At 41.8% G+C, this 13,473-nt stretch overlaps 1 long non-coding RNA gene across 3 annotated transcripts; it reads left to right on the plus strand.

The window, feature by feature from the left end:
• The first annotated feature begins 6,235 nt into the window (after positions 1-6,235).
• LOC127916140 (uncharacterized) lies at positions 6,236-9,225 on the plus strand. 3 transcript variants are annotated; one of them, XR_008093570.1, is made up of 4 exons: positions 6,236-6,352; positions 8,008-8,062; positions 8,173-8,337; positions 9,121-9,225. It is a non-coding gene; the product is annotated as an uncharacterized LOC127916140 (long non-coding RNA). The 3 variants fall into 3 exon arrangements; XR_008093560.1 differs by lacking the exon at positions 8,008-8,062; XR_008093550.1 differs by lacking the exon at positions 6,236-6,352 and having other exon boundaries at positions 7,946-8,062.
• Positions 9,226-13,473: the final 4,248 nt, after the last annotated feature.

Below are 13,473 nucleotides of genomic sequence, written 5' to 3' on the forward strand. Positions count from 1 at the left end.
GGTCACTGGTGGCACTACTATCTACTACTACTACTACCCATCTGCTACTAGACTACTACAGTACGCCCTTTCACTAACATCCTTACATTTATCGCTAGGTTCCTAGACTCACTACTACTCCTACCTGAGGACTACTACTACTTTAACCTCCCCACGTCTACTACTATTCCTACTCCTTCTTTCCACTACTACCTTCCCCCCCTACTACAAGGCAGGCAATACTACCTCATCTACTAGATGCTGTTCTTCCACTACTATTGCTGTCTCCATGACCTTTTCCCCTCTCGCCCACTACTACTACTGCTACTAGACTGGTACTCCCAACTTCTACTACTACTACTACTATCTACTACTACTACTGACTACTAACCTATCTCCTACTACTACTCAACCCTCCTTCCTCCTTACTCCTTTGCTCCATGACGCCCATCTAGGCCGGCTACCTCCTGCTACTCATTGCGAGCTCACAGATAAGGAAATGGAGGAAACTACGGCACTACTACTACTACTACTCCTACTAGATGACTACTACTACTACTACTGCTACTAGACTAAAGAAGATCTGCCTCTGCTACTAGACTACTCCTACTCTACTCGACTTTTGACTACTACTGCTACAAACTACTACTACTACTACTACTACTACTACTACTCCCCGCTACTCCAGATGAAATCTGCTCCATGACGCCCAACAACCTACTATCCCTCCTCTCTTCTCCAGACCATACCTTCTCCCTCACTACTACTCATCCCTGACTACTACTACTACTACTGAGACTACTATCTCCGATGCTACTAGACCAGTATCCCTACTCTCTACTAAAACTACGTACTACTACTACTACTCACTACTACTCACTACTCATTCAACTGAGACTGCTACTACTAGACTCCGCACTGCTACTAACTACTACTCTGCTATCCTAGACTACTACTACTGTGAACCATCAGACTACTACCCTACTCCAGTACTACTACTTGACTACTGACAGGTCGCTACTAGACTACTACTACTACTACTACTACTGCCCTCCATGACACCCACTACTACTACATTGCTATGCAGAGACTACTACTACTGCCTCAGCAAGACGGAGAGTTGCTACTGAGACTACTACTACTACTACTGCTAACTCCAGGCACTTGTCATCTCCCTGCTATTAAACTGAACTAATACTGCTACTAGACTACTACTACTGCTCCATGACGCCCACTACTACTACTACTACTACTGCTACTACTCCATGACACCCACTACTACTACTACTACTCCACTAATACTGCTACTAGACTACTACTAGGCAAAACTTGACTACTACTGCAAACTCCATGACGCCCCTACTACTACTACTACTAGACTACTACTACTACTAGACTACTACTACTACTCAGACTACTACTACTACTACTACTAAGATTTACTGCTACTAGACCACTGGTGCTCGTCATAAGGTGTACGACTACTACTACTCCATGACAGCCCACTACTACTACTACTACTACTAATACTGCTACTACTACTACTACTGACTACTACTACTGCTACTACTGCCCATGACGCCCACTACTGCTATTGCTACTACTAATACTGCTACTAGACTACTACTACTACTACTGCTGCTACTACTACTACTACTACTACTACTACTAGACTACTACTACTACTACTACTACTACTGCTACTGCTCCTGACTACCCACTACTACTACTACTACTACTACTACTACTACTACTACTGCTCCACTACCCCACTACTACTACTACTACTAGACTACTACTACTACTACTACTACTACTACTACTACTACTACTACTACTACTACTACTACTACTACTACATGACTACCCACTACTACTACTACTACTAGACTACTACTACTACTACTACTACTACTACTACTACTACTACTACTACTACTACTACTACTACTACTACTGCTACATGACGCCCACTACTACTACTACTACTAGACTACTACTACTACTACTACTACTACTACTACTACTACTACTACTACTACTACTACTACTACTGCTCCATGACACCCACTACTACTACTGCTACTAGACTACTACTACTACTACTACTACTACTACTAGACTACTACTACTACTAGACTACTACTACTACTAGACTACTACTACTACTACTACTACTAGACTACTACTGCTACTAGACTACTACTACTACTACTACTACTACTACTACTACTACTACTAGACTACTACTACTACTACTACTACTACTACTACTACTACTACTACTACTACTCCTTACTACTACTGCTCCTGACTACTACTGCTACTGACTACTACTACTACTACTACTACTACTACTACTACTACTACTACTACTAGACTACTACTACTACTAGACTACTACTACTACTAGACTACTACTGCTACTACTACTACTAGACTACTACTGCTACTAGACTACTGCTCCTACTACTACTACTACTACTACTACTACTACTAGACTACTACTACTACTACTACTACTACTACTACTACTACTACTACTGCTACTAGACTACTACTACTGCTACTAGACTACTACTACTGCTACTAGACTACTACTACTACTTACTACTACTGCTCCATGACGCCCACTACTACTACTGCTACTAGACTACTACTACTACTACTACTACTACTACTACTACTACTAGACTACTACTGCTACTAGACTACTACTACTACTACTACTACTACTACTACTACTACTACTACTAATAGACTACTACTACTACTAGACTACTACTACTACTACTACTGCTACTAGACTACTACTACTGCTACTACAACTACTACTACTACTACTACTACTAGACTACTACTGCTACTAGACTACTACTACTACTACTACTACTGCTCCATGACACCCACTACTACTACTGCTACAAGACTACTACTACTGCTACGAGACTACTACTACTACTACTGCTACTACTAATACTGCTACTAGACTACTACTACTGCTCCATGACGCCCACTACTACTACTACTACTACTGCTACTACTCCATGACACCCACTACTACTACTACTACTACTAATACTGCTACTAGACTACTACTACGACTACTACTGCTCCATGACGCCCACTACTACTACTACTACTAGACTACTACTACTACTAGACTACTACTACTACTAGACTACTACTACTACTAGACTACTACTACTACTAGACTACTACTGCTACTACTACTAATACTACTACTAGACTACTACTACGACTACTACTACTCCATGACGCCCACTACTACTACTACTACTACTAATACTGCTACTAGACTACTACTACGACTACTACTACTGCTACTACTGCTCCATGACGCCCACTACTGCTACTGCTACTACTAATACTGCTACTAGACTACTACTACTACTACTACTGCTACTAGACCACTACTACTGCTACTAGACTACTACTACGACTACTACTGCTACTAGACCACTACTACTGCTACTAGACTACTACTACTACTACTACTACTACTACTACTGCTCCATGACGCCCACTACTACTACTGCTACTAGACTACTACTACTACTGCTACTACTACTACTACTACTACTACTACTGCTACTAGACTACTACTACTACTACTACTACTACTACTACGCCCACTACTACTACTGCTACTAGACTACTACTACTACTACTACTACTACTGCTACGAGACTACTACTACTACTACTACTACTACTACTACTGCTACTAGACTACTACTACGACTACTACTGCTACTAGACTACTACTACTACTACTACTACTACTACTACTACTACTGCTCCATGACGCCCACTACTATTACTGCTACTAGACTACTACTACTACTAGACTACTACGCCCACTACTACTACTGCTACTAGACTACTACTACTAGACTACTACTGCTACGAGACTACAACTACTACTACTACTACTACTACTGCTACTAGACTACTACTACTACTACTACTACTAGACTACTACTGCTCCATGACGCCCACTACTACTACTGCTACTAGACTACTACTACTACTAGACTACAACTACTACTACTACTAGACTACTACTGCTACTAGACTACTACTACTACTACTACTACTACTACTACTACTACTACTACTAATAGACTACTACTGCTACTAGACTACTACTACTACTACTACTGCTACTAGACTACTACTACTACTACTACTGCTACTAGACTACTACTACTACTACTACTGCTACTAGACTACTACTACTACTACTACTACTGTTCCATGACGCCCACTACTACTGCTACTAGACTACTACTACTACTACAACTAGACTACTACTACTACTACTACTACTACTACTACTACTACTACTACTACTACTACTACTGCTGCTACTAGACTACTACTACTACTACTACTACTAGACTACTACTGCTACTAGACTACTACTACTACTACTACTACTACTACTACTACTACTGCTACTAGACTACTACTACTACTACTACTACTAGACTACTACTGCTACTAGACTACTACTACTACTACTACCTCTACTGCTACTAGACTACTACTACTACTACTAGACTACTACTGCTACTAGACTACTACTAGTACTACTACTACTACTACTACTGCTACTAGACTACTACTACTACTTCTAATACTACTGCTACTAGACTACTACTACTACTACTACTACTACTACTACTAGAATACTACTACTACTACTGCTACTAGACTACTACTACTTCTACTACTACTACTACTACTACTAATACTACACTGTACAGATGATTTACCAACTTCTGTCTGTAAAGTTTGAACAGTTTGAACACACTAATATGAAAATAATATAGTAATGTAATATGTAAAGGTGTAAACTAACACTTACTTTGCTCTCGGTCCTCGACACAGACCTCACAAGACTCGTCTGAAGGTCCACCCGGTAACAGTTGAAAATAAATAATAGAAGTGCTATTGGCTCATGGAAGTGCTATTGGCTCATGGAAGTGCTATTGGCTCATGGATGTGCTATTGGCTCATGGAAGTGCAATTGGCTCATGGAAGTTCTATTGGCTCATGGAAGTGCTATTGGCTCATGGAAGTGCTATTGGCTCATGGAAGTGCTATTGGCTCATGGAAGTGCTATTGGCTCATGGAAGTGCTATTGGCTCATGGAAGTGCTATTGGCTCATGGAAGTGCTATTGGCTCATGGAAGTGCTATTGGCTCATGGAAGTGCTATTGGCTCATGGAAGTGCTATTGGCTCATGGAAGTGCAATTGGCTCATGGAAGTGCAATTGGCTCATGGAAGTGCAATTGGCTCATGGAAGTGCAATTGGCCCATTTTCATTCCCCTCTCCTCTCCCCCCCTAATCTCCAGGTTGTTGCTGTAAATGAGAATGTTTTCTCAGTGAATTTTCCTGGTACAATTAAATAATAATTATAATAATATGGAGACTGTTTAGTGCCAAAATGTGGGTTTAAAAGGCTAAGAAAATACTACTGTGCCTCTCCCACAGACTATCCACACTGAACTCTATGCATGGATCCCTCCGGAGCTGTGTCATTGCGTACACTTGGTCCCCATTTCCTGATTGTAATTGTATAAATGTGCCCTTTTGGTTCACCAGTGTCCCGTCGATTATTTGTCCGTTGGTCGTGTGACTACCTGTGCTGTGTTGTTATGGCTTCCCTGCCGCATGTACTGCCGCAGATGATTACGGGGTCTCGTCCCGTGCGGTATCGTTGTGTACATGTGTACTTATTCCAGGTACTCCTCGCTCTTTCGTTTTGGGTTTCAACCCTGTGTTTTTGCATAGTGTCTTCGTTCCCGGTGCCTTTCACACGGCCACGCCGTAATTTGTGTACAATAAAAACAATATATTACGCATCCCTGCGTCTGTCTCCCGACCCTTCATACCAATGTGACACTAAGACACAAACCTGTAGCTACAATTATTATTGTATTGTTATTGTATTGCTGCTGTTCATTGATTATTTATTATTGATTACCATTATCATTAGTATATCTCTATTTATCCTGTTACTGGTCAGTATTACTGCTGTTTACATGTATATATCACCATTAGTATGTATATATCACCATTAGTATGTATATATCACCATTAGTATGTATATATCACCATTAGTATGTATATATCACCATTAGTATAAGTGTTTATATGTGAATCTTACTACCAGTCATTTTTCATGTATATACCCACCTCAACCACTCCAGTACCCTGGACATTGAATAAGGTTCTGGTACTGACCTGTATATACAACCACTCCAGTACCCTGGACATTGAATAAGGTTCTGGTACTGACCTGTATATACAACCACTCCAGGACCCTGGACATTGAATAAGGTTCTGGTACTGACCTGTATATACAACCACTCCAGTACCCTGGACATTGAATAAGGTTCTGGTACTGACCTGTATATACAACCACTCCAGTACCCTGGACATTGAATAAGGTTCCTCCCAGAGCCCTAAGAACCTTGGCGTGATCCTGGACAACACCCTGTCGTTCTCAACTAACATCAAGGCGGTGGCCCGTTCCTGTAGGTTCATGCTCTACAACATCCGCAGAGTATGACCCTGCCTCACACAGGAAGCGGCGCAGGTCCTAATCCAGGCACTTGTCATCTCCCGTCTGGATTACTGCAACTCGCTGTTGGCTGGGCTCCCTGCCTGTGCCATTAAACCCCTACAACTCATCCAGAACGCCGCAGCCCGTCTGGTGTTCAACCTTCCCAAGTTCTCTCACGTCACCCCGCTCCTCCGCTCTTCCACTGGCTTCCAGTTGAAGCTCGCATCCGCTACAAGAACATGGTGCTTGCCTACGGAGCTGTGAGGGGAACGGCACCTCAGTACCTCCAGGCTCTGATCAGGCCCTACACCCAAACAAGGGCACTGCGTTCATCCACCTCTGGCCTGCTCGCCTCCCTACCACTGAGGAAGTACAGTTCCCGCTCAGCCCAGTCAAAACTGTTCGCTGCTCTGGCCCCCAATGGTGGAACAAACCCCTCACGACGCCAGGACAGCGGAGTCAATCACCACCTTCCGGAGACACCTGAAACCCCACCTTTTTAAGGAATACCTACGATAGGATAAGTAATCCTTCTCACCCCCTAAAGATTTAGATGCACTATTGTAAAGTGGCTGTTCCACTGGATGTCATAAGGTGAATGCACCAATTTGTAAGTCGCTCTGGATAAGAGCGTCTGCTAAATGACTTAAATGTAAATGTAAATGTGTTCTGGTACTGACCTGTATATACAACCACTCCAGGACCATGGACATTGAATAAGGTTTTGGTACTGACCTGTATATACAACCACTCCAGTACCCTGGACATTGAATGAGGTTTTGGTACTGACCTGTATATACAACCACTCCAGGACCCTGGACATTGAATAAGGTTCTGGTTCTGACCTGTATATACAACCACTCCAGTACCCTGGACATTGAATAAGGTTCTGGTACTGACCTGTATATACAACCACTCCAAGACCCTGGACATTGAATAAGGTTCTGGTACTGACCTGTATATACAACCACTCCAGTACCCTGGACATTGAATAAGGTTCTGGTACTGACCTGTATATACAACCACTCCAGTACCCTGGACATTGAATAAGGTTCTGGTACTGACCTGTATATACAACCACTCCAGGACCCTGGACATTGAATAAGGTTTTGGTACTGACCTGTATATACAACCACTCCAGGACCCTGGACATTGAATAAGGTTCTGGTACTGACCTGTATATACAACCACTCCAGGACCCTGGACATTGAATAAGGTTCTGGTTCTGACCTGTATATACAACCACTCCAGTACATTGAATAAGGTTCTGGTACTGACCTGTATATACAACCACTCCAGTACCCTGGACATTGAATGAGGTTTTGGTACTGACCTGTATATACAACCACTCCAGGACCCTGGACATTGAATACGGTTCTGGTTCTGACCTGTATATACAACCACTCCAGTACCCTGGACATTGAATAAGGTTCTGGTACTGACCTGTATATACAACCACTCCAGGACCCTGGACATTGAATAAGGTTCTGGTACTGACCTGTATATACAACCACTCCAGTACCCTGGACATTGAATAAGGTTCTGGTACTGACCTGTATATACAACCACTCCAGTACCCTGGACATTGAATAAGGTTCTGGTACTGACCTGTATATACAACCACTCCAGGACCCTGGACATTGAATAAGGTTCTGGTACTGACCTGTATATACAACCACTCCAGTACCCTGGACATTGAATAAGGTTCTGGTACTGACCTGTATATACAACCACTCCAGGACCCTGGACATTGAATAAGGTTCTGGTACTGACCTGTATATACAACCACTCCAGTACCCCTGGACATTGAATAAGGTTCTGGTACTGACCTGTATATACAACCACTCCAGGACCCTGGACATTGAATAAGGTTCTCTGTTCTGTACTGACCTGTATATACAACCACTCCAGTTCTGACCTGTATATACAACCACTCCAGTACCCTGGACATTGAATAAGGTTCTGGTACTGACCTGTATATACAACCACTCCAGTACCCTGGACATTGAATAAGGTTCTGGTACTGACCTGTATGGATAATAAGGTTCAACCACTCCAGGACCCTGGACATTGAATAAGGTTCTGGTACTGACTGTATATACAACCACTCCAGTACCCTGGACATTGAATAAGGTTCTGGTACTGACCTGTATATACAACCACTCCAGTACCCTGGACATTGAATAAGGTTCTGGTACTGACCTGTATATACAACCACTCCAGTACCCTGGACATTGAATAAGGTTCTGGTACTGACTGTATATACAACCACTCCAGTACCCTGGACATTGAATAAGGTTCTGGTACTGACCTGTATATACAACCACTCCAGTACCCTGGACATTGAATAAGGTTCTGACCTGTATATACAACCACTCCAGTACCCTGGACATTGAATAAGGTTCTGGTACTGATACTGGACATTGAATAAGGTTCTGGTACTGACCTGTATATACAACCACTCCAGTACCCTGGACATTGAATAAGGTTCTGGTACTGACCTGTATATACAACCACTCCAGTACCCTGGACATTGAATAAGGTTCTGGTACTGACCTGTATATACAACCACTCCAGGACCCTGGACATTGAATAAGGTTCTGGTACTGACCTGTATATACAACCACTCCAGTACCCTGGACATTGAATAAGGTTCTGGTACTGACCTGTATATACAACCACTGGTCTGTCTGTAGTATTTCATGTATAGTAGTGGTCTGTCTGTAGTATTTCATGTATAGTAGTGGTCTGTCTGTAGTATTTAATATATAGTAGTGGTCTGTCTGTAGTATTTAATATATAGTAGTGGTCTGTCTGTAGTATTTAATATATAGTAGTGGTCTGTCTGTAGTATTTAATATATAGTAGTGGTCTGTCTGTAGCATTTAATATATAGTAGTGGTCTGTCTGTAGTATTTAATATATAGTAGTGGTATGTCTGTAGTATTTAATATATAGTAGTGGTCTGTCTGTAGTATTTAATATATAGTAGTGGTCTGTCTGTAGTATTTAATATATAGTAGTGGTCTGTCTGTAGTATTTAATATATAGTAGTGGTCTGTCTGTAGTATTTAATATATAGTAGTGGTCTGTCTGTAGTATTTAATATATAGTAGGGGTCTGTCTGTAGTATTTAATATATAGTAGTGGTCTGTCTGTAGTATTTAATATATAGTAGTGGTCTGTCTGTAGTATTTAATATATAGTAGTGGTCTGTCTGTAGTATTTAATATATAGTGGTGGTCTGTCTGTAGTATTTAATATATAGTAGTGGTCTGTCTGTAGTATTTAATATATAGTAGTGGTCTGTCTGTAGTATTTAATATATAGTAGTGGTCTGTCTGTAGTATTTAATATATAGTAGTGGTCTGTCTGTAGTATTTAATATATAGTAGTGGTCTGTCTGTAGTATTTAATATATAGTAGTGGTCTGTCTGTAGTATTTAATATATAGTAGGGGTCTGTCTGTAGTATTTAATATATAGTAGTGGTCTGTCTGTAGTATTTAATATATAGTAGTGGTCTGTCTGTAGTATTTAATATATAGTAGTGGTCTGTCTGTAGTATTTAATATATAGTAGTGGTCTGTCTGTAGTATTTAATATATAGTAGTGGTCTGTCTGTAGTATTTAATATATAGTAGTGGTCTGGATGTAGTATTTAATATATAGTAGTGGTCTGTCTGTAGTATTTAATATATAGTAGTGGTCTGTCTGTAGTATTTAATATATAGTAGTGGTCTGTCTGTAGGTTGCATTGCCGACGCCATTTCCGGTCACAACTTGTAGACCTGTTTACGTGTTGCTGTGCGTTTTGTGCGTTTTGTTGCCAACCTTACTTTGCTACCTGACAACTTTACAGTTTTTACTTTTTAATTATCGTTTATATTTTTGTTTTTTTCCCTCACTCAACTTTTTTTCATTCAACTTTTTCACTCCACCAGCCGACGCTAAGTAGTAACATGAACATGATGCCTTCTAATTGCAGTCGCTGTACTCATAATATACAGGAGAACGATCGCCTTAAGGCGAGGATAGCTGTGCTGCAAGCCCAGCTTCAGACGCAATCATTCGGCAAGGGTAATTTCAGTGTAGGAAAGGATGAAACAGCATCTGTGCCACCAGTAAGTACAGATAGTAACGTTAGTATAAATCCCCTGGCACGGTCCCCACAGCCGGACAACTTTCTCATGGCTTCTGGAAGGAAATGCTGTAGGAAAGCTCAACCGGTGTCGCTCATTCAGCCGACAGAAACTTTCAACCGGTACTCCCCATTAAGCAATGAGTCGGAGTCTGAGGCCGAGCCTTCTCTGGTCTCTACTCCTCCCGTTACGGGGTCTGAGACGCCGAAGCTTCCCACCATTAGCTCTGACAAATTGAAAACTGTAGTCATTGGCGACTCCATTACCCGCAATATTAGACTTAAAACGAATCATCCAGCGATCATACACTGTTTACCAGGGGGCAGGGCTACCGACGTTAAGGCTAATCTGAAGATGGTGCTGGCTAAAGCTAAAACTAGAGAGTATAGGGATATTGTTATCCACGTCGGCACCGACGATGTTAGGATGAAACAGTCAGAGTTCACCAAGTGCAACACAGCTTCAGCGTGTAAATCAGCTAGAAAGATGTGTCGGCATTGAGTAATTGTCTCTGGCCCCCTCCCAGTTAGGGGGAGTGATGAGCTCTACAGCAGAGCCTCACAACTCAATCGCTGGTTGAAAACTGTTTTATGCCCCTCCCAAAAGATAGAATTAGATAATTGGCCCTCTTTCTGGGACTCACCCACAAACAGGAGTGACGGACTCCATCCTAGCTGGAGGGGTGCGCTCATCTTATCTACCAACATAGACAGGGCTCTAACTCCTCTAGCTCCACAATGAGATAGGGTGAAGGCCAGGCAGCAGGCTGTTAGCCAGCCTGCCAGCTTAGTGGAGTCTGCCACTAGCACAGTCAGTGTAGTCAGCTCAGCTATCACCATTGAGACAGTGTCTGGGCCTCGACCTGGGTTGGGCAAAACTAAACATGGCGGTGTTTCCCTTAGCAATCTAACTAGGATAAAGACCTCCTCCATTCCTGTCATTATTGAAAGAGATCATGATACCTCACATCTCAAAATAGGGCTACTTAATGTTAGATCCCTTACTTCAAAGGCAACTATAGTCAATGATCATAATCTTGATGTGTTTGGCCTGACTGAAACATGGCTTAAGCCTGATGAATGTAGTGTGTTAAATGAGGCCTCACATCCTGGTTACACTAGTGACCATATCGCCCGGGCATCCCGCAAAGGCGTAGGTATTGCTAACATTTACGATAGCAAATGTCAATTTACAAAAACAAAATGTCATTTTCGTCTTTTGAGCTTCCAGTCATGAAATCTATGCAGCCTACTCAATCACATTTTATAGCTACTGTTTACAGGCCTCCTGGGCCATATACAGCGTTCCTCATTGAGTTCCCTGAATTCCTATCGGTCCTTGTAGTCATAGCAGATAATATTCACATTTTTGGTGACTTTAATATTCACATGGAAAAGTCCACAGACCCACTCCAAAAGGCTTTCGGAGCCATCATCGACTCTGTGGGTTTTGTCTAACATGTCTCTGGACCTACTCACTGCCACAGTCATACTCTGGACCTAGTTTTGTCCCATGGAATAAATGTTGTGGATCTTGATGTTTTTCCTCATAATCCTGGACTATCGGACCACCATTTTATTACGTTTGCAATTGCAACAAATAATCTGCTCAGACCCCAACCAAGGACCATCAAAAGTCGTGCTATAAACTCAATTTAACCTTGCGCAATACCCTAGATGCAGTTGCACCGCTAAAAACTAAAAACATGTCATAAGAAACTAGCTTCCTGGAAAATAGAAAATACCCGAGCTCTGAAGCAAGCTTCCAGAATTGGAATGGAAATGGCGCCACACCAAACTGGAAGTCTTCTGACAAGCTTGGAAAGACAGTATTGCGCAGTACCGAAGAGCCCTTACTGCTGCTCGATCATCCTATTTTTCAAACTTAATTGAGAAAAATAAGAACAATCCGAAATGTATTTTTTATACTGTCGCAAAGCTCACTAAAAAGCAGCATTCCCCAAGTGAGGATGGGGAAAAGATCATGATTATTAGAAAGCAAATTACGGACTCCTCTTTAAATCTGCGTATTCCTTCAAAGCTCAGTTGTCCTGAGTCTGTACAACTCTGCCAGGACCTAGGATCAAGAGAGACACTCAAGTGTTTTAGTACTATATCTCTTGACACAATGATGAAAATAATCGTGGCCTCTAAACCTTCAAGCTGCATACTGGACCCTATTGCAACTAAACTCCTGAAAGAGCTGCTTCCTGTGCTTGGCCCTCCTATGTTGAACATAATAAACGGCTCTCTATCCACCGGATGTGTACCAAACTCACTAAAAGTGGCAGTAATAAAGCCTCTCTTGAAAAAGCCAAACCTTGACCCAGAAACCTTAACCCAGAAAATGTTTAAAAAGCTATCGGCCTATATCAAATCTTCCATTCCTCTCAAAAATTTTAGAGAAGGCTGTTGCGCATCAACTCACTGCCTTCCTGAAGACAAATCAACTGTACATTTCGGTGTTCCTCAAGGCTCCGTTTTAGGACCATTATTGTTTTCACTATATATTTTACCTCTTGGGGATGTCAATCGAAAACATAATGTTAACTTTCACTGCTATGCGGATGACACACAGCTGTACATTTCAATGAAACATTGTGAATCCCCAAAATTGCCCTCGCTAGAAGCCTGTATTTCAGACATAAGGAGGTGGATGGCTGCAAACGTTCTACTTTTAAACTCAGACAAAACAGAGATGCTTGTTCTAGGTCCCAAGAAACAAAGAGTTCTTCTGTTGAATCTGACAATTAAT

Source organism: Oncorhynchus keta, chromosome 4 (assembly GCF_023373465.1).
Source record: "Oncorhynchus keta strain PuntledgeMale-10-30-2019 chromosome 4, Oket_V2, whole genome shotgun sequence".
Lineage (NCBI taxonomy): Eukaryota > Metazoa > Chordata > Actinopteri > Salmoniformes > Salmonidae > Oncorhynchus > Oncorhynchus keta.